A 21,194-nucleotide genomic window follows, 5' to 3' on the forward strand; every position below is an offset into this window, starting at 1 on the left:
AGGTGGATCACGAGGGCACCCCTCGTCCCGCAAACCCGGGCGATCTCGCCCCAGCCATGGGACATGAAGACTTTACCTGGAGCGACGACCTCGACATTCGCATCGGTCGCGGGAGCCTGGCAATTGGCGTGCTGCAGCCAGAGCCTAAAAGTCCCCCTCAGCAGAATCTCAAAGGCGAAGGACGGAGGAAGGCGAATCCAAGATCGAGGAGGCATGGCGGCGTGGGGAACAAACTCTCGGGAGGAGCCCTCAGCGTGAACTCCAGGAGGGACAACACGTACCGCCGTGACCCACCGGCACCGACGGCGACGTCGTCCATGGCGCTCGGCATATGCTCCTGCAGGGCCCTCAAGGTGGGCGTACACAGGCAGCGGGAACCCTGGCGGCGGTCGCTTGCACCAAGGCCTCAACACCTCCTGTCGCGCGCCCTCATCTCGGCGGCAGAGGACCAACCGCTTCTTTGGCGGAAGCGGGTCAGGACCCTCTCGGGGGGCCTTTCCCTTCTCTTCTGTAGAGAACTGGCGTATCGGAGCCATTACGGCAAGGCGGAGCAGTGGCGAAGATGAAGGAGAGGAGAAGTAGCAGAGGAAGATGGACGGGAATGGCTCGCGCCGCTCCATACTTATAGCATGAGGAGGCCAACCGCCGGCCTCCACGATCGCAGGTAATCATGACCGGTTTTTGCATGCAGGGACTTGTTAGTTCGTGCAGTTGCCGAGGCGTCGTGGGGGAGCGGAGCCGCCCACGTCCAACCAACCGCCACGCGGCGCCCGAGGCCGCAGGCTGTTAGGGCCCGCGGCGCTTCGTGCTTGCCCCTTCGCCTCTCTGCTCAGCCAAGTTCGGGCGCGCCTTGGGCCCGGGGGCTACTGTCGGCATTCTGGGAACGGGGGTCCCCAGACTTGCCTGCCTGCGGCCTGCGGTGTGGCTCAAGGGGCGGCCCAGCATGGCCTATCTTCATCAGCACGAGCTCAAGACCCTCGCGAGGGGCCAAGCCTCGCGGGGCGGACGACAGGAGGCTTCCTCAGGCATGACCTCGTCAGGCTGGCTCGCGAGGAGGTGGAGAGATCAAGGCGGGGTACCTCGCGAGGTGCCCATGACGCAAGCCATGACGACCAAGGGTGCCAGGCGAGCGCCAGCCTGCACAGTGTCCTTCTTTCCTCTTTGGTGCAAAGGGAGCAAGCACAGGCGAGAGCATCAAGCAAAGGCATCCATGTAACGCCCCAGATCCGATGCGCCAGGTGTCTGCCAGTTATTTGCCGTTGTTGCCATGTCATTTGCTTGCGTGTTGCATTTCATCATGTCATCATGTGCATTTCATTTTGCATACGTGTTCGTCTCATGCATCCGAGCATTTTCCCCGTTGTCCGTTTTGCAATCCGGCACTCCTATGCCCTCCAGCGTCCCCCTCTTCTCTCTTTTCGTGAGTGGGTGTTAAACTTTCTCAGAATGGCCCGAGGTTTGCCAAGCGTCCTTGGTATAGCACCGGTAGACCACCTGTCAAGTTTCGTGTCATTTGGAGGTCGTTTGGTACTCCAACGGTTAACCGGGTAACCGTAAAGCCCCTCTCTCTTTGCAGCCCAACACCCCTTCCAAAGTGTCCCAAAACCCATCTAACTCCCCTCCATGCTCTCAGTCGTTCGATCACGATCGTGTGGGCGAAAACCGCTCCTCATTTGGACTCTCCTAGCTCCCTCCTACTATAAATATGTGTCCCTCCCGGATTTTTCACGCAGTCCAACCCTAGCCCTCTCCCTCTCCACCGCCAGACATGTGCGCCGACGGCCGGACACGTCCGCGCCGCCGCTCCCGGCGAATCCCCACGCGCCACCTATCCCGCGCGTCGGCCTCGCCGCCGCAGCCCGCCTGGGCCCGAGGCAAGCCCGCCGAGCCCATCGGGGCCCAACCCTGCACCGCCGCCGCCGGGTCCCGTCCCGGCCGCCATGCCGCCGCCGCTCGCCGGTGCCCCCGATCTCCGCCCCTCGCCGGAGCCCGAGCTCCTCCCGCTCCGGCACCTCGCCCCGCCGTCGTCCCAGCCTCCCGGCCCGTGCCCGAGCGCCCGGCCCCCGCCGCTCGCCGCCCCGTGCCACGGCTTCGCGCCTCCCGCCACCGCCGGTCGGCTTCGCCGGCGCGTCGCCTCCTCGCCGGAGTAGGAACTCCCCCCACGCCGGCCCGCCTCCACTCCGCCTCGCCCGGAGCCACGCCGCGCCCGGATGGCGCCGTCCTTCGCCGCGCCGTCGTCTCCCTCGCCGGATCTGGCCGGCCCCGAGCTTCTCCGGCCTCCTCGCTCCTCGCCGGAGTTCCTCCACCTCGCCGGAGAAGAAGATGGATCAGATCCACCAGGAGACAAAGAAAACGGGATCCCCGCGTCCCGGATATCTCCATCCCGAGTTGACTTTTTGGAGGGTATATATTTGCCTAAGTCCCCGATTATTTTGTCATTATCATGCCATATTCATCACGTCGTATCTCTGCATCCGTAGCTCCGTTTTGCGCGTGTAATATATCAAATTGTTCGCCTCGACGAGTACATCATTTCATTCCATTGCATCATGTTCATTTGAGGTCATCTAGATGTCTGAATCATTGTTGTAAGAGTGCTTCATGATGTTTTCTGCTGTCTGTGAGCTCTTTTGTCATTTTTGCCATGATTGATGTGTGCATCCTATGAGGTTGATGTCTACATGTGTTTTGAACTATGCTATGTCTTCTTTACAGAGGTTCTTACCATGTATTTTTGTGATCAATGTGGTGACTAGCACAAGCATGCAAACTAGGCATCGTGATGTTGCTGATGTTAGTCCCTGTTCTGCTGTTATTTTGATGCCATGTAAACTTGATGCTACAGAGAGATCCATGCATATTTTGAGATACTTCAGTAAGGGTGTCTTGAACATGTGGTTATTTTCTATCCATTCATGCCTCTGGTTGTAATTATGGGGTAGTCTAGCATGTCATTTGAGTGCTCTACTTTTGCTTCAAAATGTTTCCTGGCAGATTGTTTACATGTTATTCAATTTGGCCAAGGGTGTTGTAGTTGATCCTTGCATGCTATGGACTTGTTCTTGCCTTGGTTGGTTACATAAACATGTCTTATTGCTGATGATATGCTTATATTGTGATGCAATGACTTGTGGTGAGTGTTTCGAGCTTGTTAAGTAGGGTACTTGCTGTTGCTGTTTTGCTAGGCTGAATCTGTTATTTCGTGATGCTATATAAACATGTTGCTACTAGTCATTCGATGCATAATCTGGAGATGATCACTAAATATGTTCTGTTCTACATGTCATGCTCTATCAGTCCATGTCCCTGGTTGCAATTATAGCTTGCTATAACTTGTTGTAATCTTGCTCCAAAGTTGCTTCATAATGTTGCTGTCAGCCTGTTAACATTAAGTTCAGTTGTTATCATGATTGTTGTTAGTGATCCATGCACCCTATGGACTAGCTCTTGCCATGCTTAGCTTCACAAACATGCCTTCTTACTGTTGGGTGCCTTTCCATGCCATGTAATGTTCTGTAGTGAGTTGCACAAGCTCATCCACATGCCTTCATAATTCTGTTCCTGCCATGTTTGAATCTGCAATAATAACTTGCCATGTTTACGTGGGTGCCATCATATTTTCTGATCCTTTTTGGCTCATGGTCAGTAAGGGACTTTTGATCTATGCAATTAGTAGATTCATGCCATGCCTTTGTTTGCCATGATAAGTTCCTATAACATGTTGTTTCATAGCTCTAAATATTGCATCGTGATGTTATTTTCTGCAAAGTCTGAAATTGTTGTTACTTGCAATCTTACCATGTGTGTTTGAGTATGTTCTAGTGATTTCTAGAGATACCTCAGTGTTCATGTTTTTAATGCTTTACCTGTACATCATGTCCATGCCTTTTGTTTTCATATTGAGGTGTTGTAGCATGTTGTTTTGATGCTTGCAATATGCCTAGTTGCTGTTTTGGACAGATTGTTGCTATGACTTGTTTAGTGTGTGTGTGTTGAACCGTTGCTCCGTTTTGAGTGTGCTCTATATGAAACTTGCTTGATTTTGCATGTAGTTTCATATTATCATGTTGCATCCATGTTTTGGAGTGTTTTCTTGAGGTTTGTATGCATTTTGCATCAATGCCATGTTTACCTTGTGTTGCTCATATCTTCTAGGCCGTAGCTCCGAACTAAATGAACCTTATATGTAACTTGACTAGAATCACGTGTAGATCATCTTTGTGCATCTTAACTTGCTGTTTAATAACTTGAACATAAGGTTTATTCAGATCTGGACCAACTTCGAAATTTGCATATGAGGACTTACAGGAATTGTTATATGTTGTTCCCGGCCTCATTTAAACTTGCCTTGTTGTGTTGCTCTTGTTTGCACCATCTCTTGCCATGAGTAGCTTCATGTAGCTTTGTCATGCATCATGCTTGTTGTGCATCATGCCTTGTTAATGTGTGGTGTGCTTACTATGTTGTGTGCTTCTTTTCGATAGTTCCTGTTTCCTTGCGATCGTGAGGATTCGTTCGTCTATGCTTGGTTCGTCTTCGTGGCTTCATCTTCTTCATGGACTCGTTCTTCTTCCTAGCGGGATTTCAGGCAAGATGACCGCTACCCTGGATCTCACTACTATCATTGCTATGCTAGTTGCTTCATTCTATCGCTTTGCTGCGCTATCTATCACCTGTTTATCAAGCCATCCCAAATTGCCATGAACCTCTAACCTTTGACACCTTTCCTATGCAAACCGTTGTTTGGCTATTTTACCCGCTTTGCTCAGCCCCTCTTATAACGTTGCTAGTTGCAGGTGAAGTTGAAGATTTCTCCATGGTGGACAGGATTTTGGTTGGGATATCACAATATCTCTTATATTATTAATGCATCTATATACTTGGTAAAGGGTGGAAGGCTCGGCCTTATGCCTGGTGTTTTGTTCCACTCTTGCCGCCCTAGTTTCCGTCATACCAGTGTTATGTTCCCAGATTTTGCGTTCCTTACGCGGTAGGATGATTTATGGGACCCCCTTGACAGTTCGCTTTGAATAAAACTCCTCCAGCAAGGCCCAACCTTGGTTTTACCATTTGCCTCACCACCACCTACTTCTCCCTTGGGAGTCGCTCTCTCGAGGGTCATCTTTATTATACCCCCCCGGGCCAGTGCTTGTCTAAGTGTTGGTCCGAACTAGAGCCCTTTGCAGCGCTCCCTCAGGGAAACTTGAGGTCTGGTTTATTTGTACGGATTGCTCATCCGGTGTTGCCCTGAGAACGAGATATGTGCAGCTCCTATCGGGATTGTCGGCGCATCGGGCGGTCTTGCTGGTCTTGTTTTACCATTGTCGAAATGTCTTGTAAACCGGTATTCCGAGTCTGATCGGGTCTTCCTGGGAGAAGGTCTATTCCTTCGTTGATCGCGAGAGCTTATCATGGGCTAAGTTGGGACACCCCTGCAGGGTATAATCTTTCGAAAGCCGTGCCTGCGATTATTGGCAGATGGGAATTTGTTAATGTCCGGTTGTAGATAACTTGACACCAGATCCGAATTAAAACGCATCAACCGTGTGCGTAGCCATGATGGTCTCTTCTCGGCGGAGTCCGGGAAGTGAACACGGTCTTTGGGTTATGTTTGACGTAAGTAGGAGTTCAGGATCACTTCTTGATCATTGCTAGCTTCACGATCGTTCTGCTTGCTCTCTTCTCGCTCTTATTTGCGTATGTTAGCCACCATATATGCTTAGTCGCTGCTGCCGCCTCACCACTTTACCCCTTCCTTTCCCTTTAAGCTTTGCTCACAGATTACTACAACAATAGTTGCAGGTATAGGTTATGCGATGATCATGACGCGAGAGCGATGTTTGCTTGCGTTGAGTTCTTCTTCTGCTTCTTCTTCGATCAGGGGATAGGTTCCAGGTCGGCAGCCTGGGCTAGCAGGGTGGATGTCGTTTGAGTTTCTGTTTGTGTTTCATCCGTAATCGGATGATGCTTTAATGTATTGTGATGTTGTATTCGTGTGGCATTGTATGCCTTATGTATGTATCCCCATCTATTATGTAATGTTGATGTAATGATATCCACCTTGCAAAAGCGTTTCAATATGCGGGTCTATCCTTGGTGGGACCTTCGAGTTCCTTTTGGATAGGGTCGCATATTGGGCGTGACAATCCATTTCGGTGCAACAAGACCAAGACCAGCAGAACGGCAGGATGGAAGTCATCGTGGAGCCCAAGCCGGCGTCACCACCAGAGCCTTTGACAGGCGAGGACCAACTTTAGTCAGGATAAGTGTACTAGATGTTCCCCTTCAAAATGGCCAATTGTTGGCGCCCTTCCCGCTCGATATTTCGGAAGAGGCCGTGGGCCTTTGCCTATAAATAGGACTAGCCACCACAAGGTAGAGGCAATCGGATCCTCACCTAGAAACCACTAGAGAGTGACTGAACTCCCCCTAGGAGTTCATCGCACCAGCCAAGAACAGACCCTCGCAAGGCTGTTCTTCCTTGTATTGTTCATCATCAGCCCAAGAGGCAATCCATCACACCACACACTGGAGTAGGGTATTACACCACAATGGTGGCCTGAACCAGTATAAACTCTGTGTCTCTTGTGTTGTTCCTTTGATTGCTTAGTTCATAGCGAGGCGGTGAGGTGCAGGTAGGCAGGGGGCCAAATCTCTGCGCGCACCCCAGTGTTCGAATCTAGAGGGTCTGCCGGAACCCGAAATCTGACACGCGCAAAAGCGGGTCATTAGTGTCGTGAGTGCTGCCATGGACTTGGGTTTTTCCTGGCCGAGGTGTCGGGCGAGCCACTCGTCACGGATATTATGCTTAAAGGCTGCCAGGGCTTCGGCGTCTGGACAGTCGACTAATTGGTTCTTTTTAGTTAGGAACCGAGTCCATAATTTCCTGGTTGACTCTCCGGGCTGTTGAGTAATGTGGCTCAAGTCATCAGCGCCCGGTGGTCGCATGTATGTGCCCTGGAAGTTGTCGAGGAACGCGTCTTCCAGGTTTTCCCAACTGCCAATGGAATTTGCAGGCAGGCTATTTAGCCAGTGTCGGGCGGGTCCTTTGAGCTTAAGGGGGAGGTGCTTCATGTCGGGTAGAGCGTCTCCGCGGGCCATGTGAATGTGGAGAAGGAAATCTTCGATCCATACTGCAGGGTCTGTTGTGCCATCGTATGATTCGATGTTTACGGGTTTGAACCCCTCTGGGAATTCATGATCCATCACTTCATCGGTGAAGCAGAGGGGGTCTGCGGCGCCTCTGTGTCGGGCTATGTGGCTGCACAGTTTGAATGGGTCTGTATTCGGCCCGGCCGGACTTGTTGATAGTGTATCCGGTGTGACTGTCATCGTCGCATGTTGGGGCACGCCCCCGCGATCCGTAGATCGATCTTGGCTGTCCTGCTTTGTTTTCCAGTATATCTTGCAGGTCTTGCCTATTGCCCCGGGCCGTAGTGTATTGGCATGGGGGTGCGGGATGGTGTTCGGGCTGATATGTCGTTTTATCCCGGCCACGAGGTGGCCGGTCAGCCGTGTGGCGCTCTAGTCCATATTCCTCGGCTGCCAGGACTTCACTCCATTTGTCTGTGAGCAGGTCTTGATCAGCTTGGAGCTGCTGCTGCTTCTTTTTCAGGCTCCTCACAGTGGCCATAAGCCGACTCTTAAAGCGATCCTGCTCCACGGGGTCCTCAGGTACGCCGAACTCGTCGTCGCCGAGGCTAACCTCATCTTCGTAGGGGGGCATGTAGTTGTCCTCCTCCGGATATCCGTCCGTCGCCTGTTCATCTGGGCTGACCTGCCCGTCTTCCTGTTCGGCCTGCTCGAAGGCGGGCGGATCAGGGTTGTATTCCTCTTCGGCACCATCCGGATTGTTTTGTGTCCTATGCCGGTATTGCTGTGGCGGGGCTTGGAGCGGCACCGACGACGCCCATGCTTTGCTTTCTTCCCTGAGGGGTTATCCTCTGTTGCCTCATCGCCATTGGTTTCCTTTGGGGTGTCCACCATATATATATCTTATGAGGAGGTGGCTGTCCACCGCCTCGTGAGTGGTGGTTCCTGTTCTTCTCCCGCATCGTCGTCCATACCGTCGATGTCTTCGGAGTCGAAGTCAAGCACGTCGGTTAAATCATCGACCGTGGCAATGAAGTGGGTGGTGGGTGGGCAACAAATTCCTTCGTCGCTTGCTTCCCACTCGAGCCAGACATAGTTCGGCCATGAGTCTCCTGACAAAGAGAGAGACTTTAACGAGTTCAGCACGTCGCCGAGGGGTGAGTGCTGGAAGATATCCGCAGCGGTGAACTCCATTACCGGAGCCTAACCAGGCTCGACGGGCTTGGGAGCGCGCGGATTGGAACCTACAGCCGCATATGAGTCCGGGGGTCCGGCATCACAGGCTTCTTTAGGGATGAGGCATGTGTTCGGCTCTACGGCCGACGAGTGTGCGGCCTGCGGGGCAGGGTCCATCCACCCGTCCTTGGGCAACGCAGTCTGCTCCGGATTTAGGTCCGGGGCTACTGCAGGGGTGATATCCCGAGCATTGCCCGACAGAAGGTCTAGGCCATGCTCATCGTGACAGTTCGGCGCTCCCGGCACTGGCCCGAATCCGTTGAAGGTCAAGTCTCCGAGGATATTAGCCATGCAGTTCAGGTTTCCGAACCTGACCTGGTGGTCAGGGGCGTAGCTGTCGATCTGCTCTAGTTGGCCAAGCAAATTGGCCCGCAGTGCGAAGCCGCCGAACACGAAGATCTGTCCAGGGAGAAAATTGTCACCCTAGACCGTGTTGTTGACAATTGAAGGAGCCATCAAGCCTTGCAGCGACGACACAGAGGAACTCCCAATGAAAGCACCAATGTCGGTGTCAAAACCGGCGGATCTCGGGTAAGGGGTCCCGAACCTTGGTAAACATTGTGTCCCTTGTCTCCTGTTACCGTCATCCTAAGACGCATAGATCGGGACCCCCTACCCGAGATCCGCCGGTTTTGACACTGACAATAGGTCCCACCTGTCAGGAAGGGTGCAGAAATAAAAAGGAATCATATAATGTCTCGGCACGGTGATTCGAAAGAGTGACCTCAACTAGCCAGTGGCACATGTAGTGCTAGAAGGATGTGCACGTATAGGGACAAGTACCACTCCTCAGTCTACCCATGTAGCCTTTTCGTTTAGTCTACCTAGCCGTCTAATCAACTGCCTGCAGGACACTTCTCCCATTTACTTCTCCATCGGGAACCGATTTTCCTTGGCTTCTTCACTACTCCTTCATCTTCATTTGCATCCAAACCACACTGCATTCACATTGTTTTAACCTCTTCACATCCTCCTGGAGTAATTCCGAAGCCCCTTTTAAATAATCATCTTCTTCAGTTGGACTATCCATCTAATCCTAATTATCCAAACCATAGCCCTCCGGTCCAGCGGTTCCAAATGGTGAAAGAGATCGAGATGCGGTTTTTAGCGTCCAACATGTCCTCGTCGAGGGCTCGTTGAGCATAGTTGCCACAGTCACCGACCACCCAAGGGTTGTTCGGAAGTGGATCAACAATGTATCCAACTCCCTCCAAAAGGTGGAGATGAAGGTCACCGATCTCGATGCAGAGTACATGAAGCGTTCCACTAGGAAGATCCATCGCGCTCCCGTCCTTCAGATGTGCCTCAAAGATGATGTTTTGGTGTACCACATCAGACACACACCCTCCATACTAGGTGAGCTTGACGATTTCTTGTCTCGGGAGGACATATACTTCTATGGGTCAGCCATCACAGGGGACAAATAGAAGCTGGAGCCGTACAACCTTGATTTGAAAAGCATCGCTGACATACAAACCAAAATAAAAATTCCTGTAGAAGATTGTGACCGACACCATACCTATTCGACGTAGCAAATTTTGTGCCCGGAACAAATCTTCAGAACAGTGACGAGACGCTGGCATTAAGGTCGTCGGGATGTGAGAATTATCCCTTGACGTACGAGCGGATAAAATATGCTGCTCTCGATGCCCGTGTGAGTTTCGAGATAGCTGCAAGGTCTAGAGAGCTTGTTGCGAAGCCGTCTCCCATAGAAAATGAGAACAAGAAGAAAAGAAGAAGAAGAAAAGGCTGCACCAACAGCAGGGCATTATGGATGGATGAACTATTTCCTCTCTTGTAAAAAAATTATTCCCTCTCAGTGTATATTGATATAGATGGACTATTTCGATGGTGTGCAGGTCTTTGGAACAAGTAGTAGCGTGGGTCCGCTTGACTATAAAGAACTATTTATTCGCCTGGCTTTCTCTACCACTCCTTCCAGTGATCAGTATGCAATGCATGTGTCCGTAGACATGACAGCTTGTCCACGGAAGTTCAACTATAGCGACCATCATGTTTCATCCACTGCCACTCGTGATTCCCACGACGACGCTCCAACCCACGGCACCACGTCCCCCGACGTGCGCCTCACCCCTCTCGGCCGCACCGCCCCTCTGCCTTTGTGTGCGTGACATGTGAGCCACCTGAAATGCGGCGAGCATCAAGTTTCTACCTCATCCACACATGATTCCCACGATGTCATTTGAACCCATGACACCACACGTCCCCCGACCTGCGGCTCACCCCTCTCGGCCCCACTGCCCCTCTGCCTTCGGAGCATTACATGTGGACCAGCCACCTAGAGGGTCCACATGTTATTGACTCAAAGGCAGGTGTAGTAATGTGCTGAAGCTTAGTCCCGAGGGTCCTGAGAGGGAAATGTAACTCTTGCGCCAGGCCTTATGGTGCTACCGCTGCATGAACTCGTGTCAAACTCGAGATTTGTTTCTTTACTATATATGCACGCAACGATTTAATGGACATTGTAATCTCAACATGTGATGGGGAGCTCTAAATTTGAATTTGAAACTTATAAAACTAAAAAAATTCAAAAAAAATAATCTGGGAGAGAGGGAGTACACCATAGGATGTGTCCATTACGAAAGAAGTCCCCTGGTTTGTCACCGTGAAGATGCGGTTAGAAAGGAGCACATCGTCTTCGTACTCGTACGGCAACAAAACGGCCGCAGATAGTATGGTCCACCTTTGACCGCCATGTGCAAGGTTCGTGCTATCTTCTTACCGTAGTTCCATCATACCAATTCAGGCGATGGCCCGTTGCATGGCTGATCCCAATGTTGGACAAAGGTTCTACAGGAATGGTGTCACCGATGCAAATGTTGTGCAAATTGATGTTGGTACCCTCCCATACCCATACATATGCAAGCCAATCTCCACTCGCACCGAGCCTAACCTGTGAAATAGTGGGCAGGGGGAGAATTAGGAAATGGACACGGAAGTAGTCTTTAGAATGCATTTACTACATGATCAAACTCATCTTACCTGCTCATCGAATAAAATCCGAGTGCCCCTCAACGCAGGCATCTCAAGGGGCGTCAACTTGCAACTACGGCCATGCCAAGGAAACATCCTCGTGCATTGCACGGAACATCAAGATGCATTTGTATGAGTCGTTTATCTTGTGAGAGAAAAGGATGAACGAGGGAAGGCCTTATTTGCAAATGTGGAGAGGGGTGTAGGTATCTTTTTGCAAAATTGCCATAGTTTTCTTCCTATCCGTCAGATATAAATCGGACGGCCTGTATTGAAGGATGGCAGGCGCACCATCATCACCAACTCTATTTTTTTATAAGACTAGCAAGATGCCTGTGCATTGCATGGAACATCAAGATCTTGTGGGAGAAAAGGATGAACGAGCGAAGGCCTTATCTGCAAATGTGGAGAGGAGTGCGGGTCAATTGTCATAGTTTCCTTCCTATCCGTCGGATATAGATCGGATGGCATATATTGCAAGATGGCAGGCACACCATCATCACCAACTCTGCTTTTTATAAGAGTATATATCCTGCTAGTTTAAGAATACTAGCAAGATGCCCATGCGTTGCACGGAACATCAAGATGCATTTGTATGAGTAGCTTATCTTGTGGGAGAAAAGGGTGAACGAGGGAATGCCTTATTTGTAAATGTGGAGAGGGGTGTGGGTATTTTTTTTGCAAAATTGCCATAATTTCCTTCCTATCCGTCAGATATAAATCGTACGGTCTATACTGCAGGATGGCAGGCACACCATCATCAACAACTGTGTTTTTTATAAGAGTAGAGTAGAGTAGAGATAGAGACTACTACTACCAATGTGCTGGACCGTGCGTTGCAATGGATCCAAAGTAGTAGAATAATACTTGTTCATGGGCTTGAAATATAAACACTCTAGTTTTGATATACATGTGTCAGCAGACATGACAACTTGTCCATGAAAGTTGAACCACGGCGACCATCACGTTTCTTGTTTCTACCACTGCCACACCCACACGCGATTCCCACGATGCCGCTCCAACCCACGGCACGACGTCCCTCGACGTGCGCCTCATCCCTCTCGGCCCCACCACTCCTCTGCCTTTGTGTGCATGACATGCGGGCTAGCTGAACTGCAGCGACCATCAACTTTCTACCACAGGCACACCTGATTGGACGCGGTTTGCCTGCTCCGCTCCAGTGCTCCGATCCGTACTCCCGCACCATCAAATTTTAATCCTGCGGCTGTGACACATTTCATGCCGGGCATCAATCCTTAGCTGGAGTACTTCTGTACTACAGGTAGTACCTGCCGGTGTGGCCATCTATGTCTCGCAACACCCCGACGCCCAGCTGTGGCACCCTCGCCACAACCACACCACCACCGGTTGGTTCATCTCGAATGAGTGAGTTGCGAACCACACCACCACCATGAGAATGACATGTGGGCCAGCCTCATTTAAGGTCTGCATGTCACTGACTCATAGGCCGGTGCACTAAGCCACTGAAGCTCGGCCCCGTGGGCCCCGAGAGGAAAATGTAACTCCAGCGACAGGCCTTGTGGTGCTCCTGCAGTACAAGCTCGTGCCAAATCCGGAATTTGTTTCTTACTACTACCAACTAGTAAGGTACACGTGCATTGCATGCATGAGATTCTGGTGGTTTGTGCATTATGCTTAAGTTCAACCATGGAGTCTTCTAGGTTCTACGTGGTAGAATCTGGTGGAATGTAGATGATATCCAACGGCCAGTAGTGCTCGGATTTGCCATCTTTGTATCGTTGGATTGGCTTCATCCAACAACCAACTTTCAAAGTTACTCACACACTATATAGGGGTATAGATATAGATGTGCCGACCCGTGCATTGCAATGGATCCAAAGTATATCTATTTAGTGGAGTGCACTCTAAACACATTATCTATTTATTTTTCTCTAACCTTTCATAGCCATGCAACCAAGCCACATAAGCTTCATGGGTGCCCCCCACATCATTTTATTCATACTATGTTGACTGAAAAAAAGATAAATCACCTGAAACAAGATATTCCCGTTTTTTGTTCCTACGATGCTGTGCCGTGCACGTACCTAGTTGTATAGTGGTAGTACTAGTTGTATAGTACAAACTTGGTACTACTAGGAGTAGTAGTACGGAATGCTCCTACTCTATCAGCGAGCCCCATCTGACACCAAATTTCTTGGCTTCCGTCCTACAACTAGATCTTCCCCTCGTTTCTGTTTTCCAACCCGGCGGCAGGCACGGTGTGGTTTGCCAATAGTCAGTTTGCTCAATGGCGGTCCCACATGAAAGTGAAAATGCTAGGCAACACGCCTTCCCTTAGCTATGTGGCATGCCGGACGGGCCGTGGAGTAGTCCCGATTCCTGGGCGTGTGGGGGTGCAACGCGAACGCGGCAGGCCTTTTCCTTTTACTAGCAATGTGCCCGTACGTTGCGACGGATCCAAAGTAGTAGAATAGTAGTACTTGTTCACAAACTTGAAAGAAATCACTCTTGTTTTGATATACTCCTAAGATATTACTTTTCACTCAAAATATATTTCTCAGGCCGTTTTGATGAGGGGAGGACGGGATGTGGTTGCTTTCAAGATAATAAGGGGTTTTCTGCAAATTGGAGTAGAGAAGTGGGCTAATGTTGCAAAAATGCCACAACTTACCTCACAACCGTTAGATGCAGATCTAATGGTCAGAATTGATGGATGGTAGACACACCAACTGAGTCTTTTATACGAGTAGGAGTAGAGAAACATGTATAAATTGTAACATTTGGTTCTGCTCCTTGGCACGATAGATAGATAGAAATAACAATTGGAAATGCTAGGGCGGGGATATTTCCGCTAGATAAGCAGGGTACATAGTAGCTAGGTTGGTGCATCGTCGCTTTGGTCACATGCGGTCCGACATGTTCTAGTGTTTCTAGCAAGATGCCCGCGCGTTGCACGAAGTTGATGGAAAAGGTTAGCACAACTTATAAATTGATGGATGGAGTACTTGTTACAGTGATGCATATAATTAAGCAAAGGGATCACACATGTCGGTATTGACTGGAACGAGAATGCAATAGCACAATAAGAATTAAGGCCACGATGATGCGAACGCAGTGGTGGTTACAGGAGGCAAGAAGAAATATGCATCCATCAATGTACGACCTCCTCCTCCTCAACTTAGTGCGCCGGGCCACCGACTGGCGGCTAAGGAGAGGCGGCTTTTCTGGCGAGGTCAAGGTGCTTCTCAGCAAAGGCATCCAAGGCTTCCAGCCGGTTGAGGAAGGCCAACATCGTGGAGTCCTCACTGGCCTTGTTGATACCTATGTACACGATTTTCTCGTACACGTGGATGTGTAGGTCGACGAATTCTCGCAGGGTGAGGCGCCTCGCGGCGAGCGCGACCTCCAGGTGGACATTCTTCATGGCGTCGGCGGGCAGTCGTACCACCAGTGCTTGAAAGAAGTTCCGACCATGGAGGCCGATTAGGGTGGCAGTAAATGAGGAGCTCGGGCGTGCGGGATGGAGGAGTACGGCAATGTCGTTCATGAGCTTCTTGAGGACGGTGATCTTGTTGGTTGTGGCAACGATCATTTGGTCCAACTGAGAGTCGTAGTTGGCATCGATGGCGGCCATCCACCAGCAGATCGCCAACACCGTCTGGAGATGATCCTCGGCGCCATACCGCAGGCCGGCGTCGTGGATCATCTAGCACAGCCGCTGGCCGCTCGCGCGTCTCGCCACCATGGGTCTGGAGTGAGCACTTTTGCGCTTAGTGTAGGTGCTTAGGAAAATGCTTAGGTGCGTACGATGTGGTAGATGCATTAGAATGGACGGGCACCTTTATATGAGTGCAAACTGCGTTGCATTCACATCGTGCAGCCTCTTTTCCCGGTCCTCCTCCCATTACTTCCCTCATGCATTCACGATGCTAATTGAAGGAGGATGCATTGGCTGTTCAACATTTTGGGAACCGCTACCGCATCTCTGGTCTGCATTAAAGCCGTATCGGGAACTGCACCACCCGCTGTCAAATCGAATAGTATTGCGCCGCCCGCTTCACGCCCGACTGAACATGCCTCCTCGCCTCCATCAAACTCCTTCGTTAAACCCGCATGCAAATCGAGAAACCTACTCCGGCCACACGTCCGTTCATGAGCGGGCCGGAATTAAATGCAACACCGGTAGAGCTCCTCCCGTCCGCCATCAGTTTAAACAAGGCTAGAAGCCGACAAAGCTCCTACCGTCCGCCCTCTATTTAAACAAGGCCAGATAGATAGCAGGCAAGAATCACACCCCTCCGCTGCTCCCCCATCTCCTCCTTCACCATTTGCTCCACTCTTCCAATGCCTTCCGAGGAGCCGTTCTCCGACATACTACCCGGCTGGGTGGCCCGTCGAGCCCTCTGGATGGGCGAGGCCATTCGGTGCTTCACCAACCTCACTTGGCCAGACGGAGCCAATTGCCGCCCCAAGCAGGCGCGTGGTTTAGCAACTCGCCACTCCAGTTCAGCTTGATGAGGAGTGGCGAGTTGCTCCACGCCGGCATGGCGTCGAGCACGCCGCAACGGGCGTCGTCGCTGTCGCTTCGTACCGCGCCACGAGTGTCTGCGGTGGCCGCGCCTGCTGTGTCTGTGGGTGCACCTCCCGTGCCTCCCGCCGCGCCTCCCGTGCCTACGGCTGCACCATGCAGGCAGAGATAGAAGCCGGGTGCATGGAGAGCGACGAGTCGGTGTCTAGCTTCTCCGTATCCGCCACCATCATCGAGGAGAAGTAGAACACGGGAGGCCGCCGCCACTTGGGTCCCATAAAGGCCACCGCCAAGGCGACGATTGCGCATTCCGGTGCTTTCTTTGCTACTTCATCTCTTCTGAGGACCTTTGTCGACCCCGCAAGTGTCTACTGGACATGGGGAAGACAAAGGGATCTACGGGTGGCCATTTAGACTAGGTACTCCCTCTCCAGCTGGCGGGAAATATTTTTTCTAAGAATGGATAAATTGTATGTATCTATAACTAAAATAAGGCTAGATACATCCATTTCTTGGACAAGTATTTCTGGACGGAGGGAGTATTAATTATATCCAGAGAGCCGGATTAGCACCACTTAGTTCATGTAAATGTAATGAAATCCATCATGTTTATATGAAGATCCGACTTTTTTATACGACATCCTTCATGCTTATATGAAATCAGTCCGTGCTTGCAAGAATTTCATCTAGTTGGTTAGAGTTGTGAAAATGTATGCCGCTGGGTTTGATGTCGTCCTCCGTGGAAGGAAGCGGGAGGAAATTTGCCGGCTGCTATTGGAGATGCTCTTATGCTGGAAATAATACAGTGACATCCAATCTATTTGAGTTAATTGCGTGGAGGATTCTCCCTCTATAAAAAGTTAATTGCATGTACAGTGTACACGTGACTTGCAGGGTGGCTACAGCTTCGTATAGAAACTTAAAAAGAAGCAAGTTCATCCTTAATCTTGTATTCCAAGTACTCTATGGGTTCCACTGTCAGTACAGTAGCGAAAGAAGTATATATTAAATAAGTAATATATAATATAAAAATCTAAAGTTAAAGACAGAATTCAAACTCAAGTCATCGCGTTGCGAGCATCCGGCGCTAACCAGTCCAGCACATTTTTGTCGTAGACCATGCTGGATATATATTTGTCTTTTTCAGATTTCAAATGGACTACCACATACGGATGTGTATGTAGACATATTTTAGAGTGTAGATTCACTCATTTTGGTCCGTATGTAGTCACTTGTTGAAATCTCTAAAAAGACAAATATTTAGGAACGGAGGGAGTAGAAAACAGAGTTGGTGATGATGGTGTGCGTGGCATCCTGCAATATAGGCCGTCGGATTTATATCTAATGGATAGGAAGGAAACTATGGCAATTTTGCAAAAATATACCCACACCCCTCTCCACGTTCGCAAATAAGGCCTTCCTTTGTTCATCCTTTTCTCTCACAAGATAAACTACTCATACAAATGCATCTTGATGTTCCGTGCAACGCACGAGCATATAGCTAGTTTCTTTTAAAATAGTTACTGCAATAATTGGGTTGAAGTGATATATTTTATGTCTGCCCCTAATGATTTCAGATTCACTAGTAGTAACAAAGAAAAGGTTGCCTTATTAATTAACAGAAAACAGGGTGAAAACTATCACATGAGGCTAGTAAAAACAAGGCACACTGGGTTCAACGTCATCATCACAACAACTGTGCACGCGCGAGAAGTCTACATATCGAGGGGGCTATGGAGAAAAAGACGTATCGAGTGTGTCTGAGCGAGGCACAGAGACACAATGTTTGAGAGAGAAACCAATTGACAGATTAAGATTAGATCGAGTTGTCACCCTTATGTTGTCATTGTTGGGGTGGGGGGGGGAGGGGGAGGGAGAGAAAGACGTATCGAGAGTGTGCGCGTAGGCATAGAGGCACAACTAGCGAGTGCGTGTGTATGTGTGTGTGTGTTTGAAAGAGGAGTAGATAGATTACTATCAAGATCGAGGTGCCACCCTACTCCTTCGGTGTCGGGTAGTGTGTGTGTGTGTTTGAGAGAGAAGCCAATCGATAGATTAGTATCAAGATTGAGGTGTCACCCTACTCCTTCGGTGTCGGGAAGTGTGTGTGTGGGTGTGTGTGTGGGGGGGGGGCAGTGACACTTACATATCTCTACTCTATAAAAAACAGAGTTGGTCATCATGGTGTTCCTGCCATCCTACAATATAAGCCATCCGATTATATCTGACGGATAGGAAGGAAACTATGGAAAATTTGCAAAAAGATACCCACACTCCTCTCCACATTTGCAAATAAGGCATTCCCTCGTTCATCCTTTTCTCCCACAGGATAAACTACTCATACAAAAGCATCTTGATGTTCCGTGCAACGCATGGGCATCTTGATAGTAGGAAGAAGGAGTTTGTGTGACACATATCTAGCTATATTAAGGGATAGGTAGATAGCATGTGTGCGAGGCATACTTAAAGCATCACGAAGATAAACAAACGGTGTGCATGCAAGTGCCGAAAAAATGAAGCGGGAAACAATGTGTACGCGCGCGCGTGTATGTGTGTGTGTGTGTGTGTGAGAGAGAGAGAGAGAGAGAGAGAGAGAGAAATCTCAAAACAAAAGGTGCTCTACTGGAATCTCATTGTATGTATTCATATGGTTCCGGAACTCGAGTTAACCTTAGGCATCTGTGTGAGAGACATAATTATACTTTGAGACATTAGTGGCTGTGGGTGGGCGGAATTAAAGGGGTGGGCATGTTCGACAGAGAGAACGTGTGTGTTTCTGTGTGAGAGATTTGTAGGACGGGGTAGAAAGAAGTATTCTAACCTTGACAGACGGAGAGAAATACACGATGTGCATGAGTGTGATTCTGATACCCACATGGAAATGAGATATGTATGCGTGTGAGAGAGATTGCACAATTTATTCACGTATCACTATGTAGCGATCGTGGAGGTGCATCGCTTGAACATAAATCAATATCGACTTCATATCGTGGCCAAAGGTACAATATCGCTTCAACGCTATAAAGACTGGACACTCACATATCACATTTTTTCTATCTAAATAAACCTTTTCAGTTGTGCATGCCAAAGTTACAGTGATGTTTCTTCAAACAACCAATGTAGCTATCATGTACATGCACCATTGGTACTCTTGCATTCAAATTCATTAGTCTTGGATGCTTTAAGGTTCTATTATGAAGTAATATATGTAATATTCATATATGAATTCAACGGGTACGCAATTTATAAAATGGAGGCTATGTAATCATATGAGGTAACACTTTTAAGTAGCGGACTACAATATCCATTTCTTTTGTGGGACTACAATATTCATTTCTTTTTGTGCGCCTCTACACTAACATGTCAATGCATTATGTTTAAAGTAAATAAGCAATGGCACTAAATTATCTATTTACACGAGAAATACATAGGCTGCGCGTTTGATCCCTTTTTTTGTGAACGTGCCTCTACACACGTATGATTGGCCGCGCCCGTGTTGTCGGATTTCGGGTTCCGGCAGACCCTTGAGGTTCGAACTCTGGAGTGCGCACGAAGATCTCTCCCCTACCAACTCACGTCTCGCAGCCTCGCAAGGGATCTAAGCTAGAAAGATGAACACACAAGGGACACGAGGTTTATACTGGTTCAGGCCACCATTGTGGTGTAATACCCTACTCCAGTGTGTGGTGTGGTGGATTGCCTCAGGGGCTGATGAACAATACAAAGGAAGAACAACCTCGCGAGAGGTGTTCTTGAGCTGGTGCGATGAACTGCTTGGGTGAGTTCAGTTGCCTCTCTCTCTAGTCTACCCAAAATCTCCATCCATACTCTATGGTGGCTATCTCTATTTATAGAGGGAGGCCCTGGGCCTCTTGCCAAATAATGAGCGGGAAGGGCGCCAACAATTGGCCATTTTGAAGGGGAACATCTAGTACACTTATCCTAACTAAAGTTGGTCTTCGACTGCCAAAGACTCTGACGGTGACGCCGTCTTGGGCTCCACGGTGACCTCCATCCTGCCGTCCCGCTGGTCTTGGTCTTTTTGCACCGAAACGGTAACCTTTGCCTGATGGCTTGGCCTGTGCTTGCCCCCTTTGCACCAAAGGGGAAACAAGGACACTGCGCAGGCCGGCGCTTGGCTGGCGCCCGCCTGGTCTTGGTCGTCATGGCTTGCGTCACGGGCACCTCGCGAGGTACCCTGCCTTGATATCTCCGCCTCCTCGCGAGCCCGCCTAATGAGGCTGCTCCTGAAGAAGCTTCCTATCGCCCGCCCCGCGAGGCTTGGCCCCTCGCGAGGGTCTTGAGCTTGAACTGATGAAGCTGTGCTGCACTGGGCCTCCGCTTGAGCCATGCCGCAGGCCGCAGGCAGGCAAGTCTGGGGACCCCCGTTCCCAGAATGCCGACAGTAGCCCCCGGGCCCAAGGCGCGCCCGGACTTGGCTTAGCAGAGAAGCGAAGGGGCAAGTGCGAAGCGCCACGGGGCCCAATAGCCTGCGGCCTCGGGCACCACGTGGCGATTGATTGGACGTGGGCGTCTTCGCTTTCCCACGATGCCTCGGCAACCGCATGACTTGACAAGTCCATGCATGCAAAAACGGGTCGTGATTAGCTGCGATCATGGTGGCCGACGGTTGGCCTCCTCCGGCTGTAAGTACGGAACGGCGCGAGCCATTCCAGTCCATTCCTTCCTGCTACTCCCTTTCTGGTCTGTGCACTTGATGATGTCGCGGACGGCCTTGGTCCCACGACTGAGGCCGAGGCGCGTGCCCTGTCTTCTGCAGCGCTGACGCGTGTCCTCAGCCACGTCTACCTTCACGACCCCAACGTCGACCTCGACAGCCTGCTGGAACCTGTGAGCTGCCACCTTGCCGCTGCTGCTGCTAAGGCTGTGAAAGGCCGAGATGAGTCTTTGTTGGGGAGGTTCCACGCCTTCAGCACCTGGCCCGGGTGCGATGCCTCTAGCTCCGCGGCCTTAGGAGGTGGAGCCGCCCAGCGTGACTCCACCACAGGCGGCAGTGCCACCAGAAAGTGATCCCTTCGCGGCTTCTGTCCTGTTTCAGTTCCTGCAACATGCACCATGCCTCGTGGAAGCGTTTAAACTTGTGTTTGGCATTGTGAAACAATCTATGGCCTGTAATATTTGCTTTTGAATTCCCTAGAATTTGCATTTTTCCCTCCTATTTGCTTGTGTTCTACGTTGGTAGGGCCCGGCCCCGCGCATACCTCAGCCGCCGTTAGCCCCGACCGGAAACCAGGATGGGACTAAGGAGTGAGGGACTACGTGACCAGTTAGGCTTCTGAGTCGCGATGCTCAGGAGTCCCCCTTGACGCGCAAACAGCAAGTAGGGAAGGGAGGCATAGGA

This window comes from Triticum aestivum, chromosome 3B (genome assembly GCF_018294505.1).
Source record: "Triticum aestivum cultivar Chinese Spring chromosome 3B, IWGSC CS RefSeq v2.1, whole genome shotgun sequence".
Lineage (NCBI taxonomy): Eukaryota > Viridiplantae > Streptophyta > Magnoliopsida > Poales > Poaceae > Triticum > Triticum aestivum.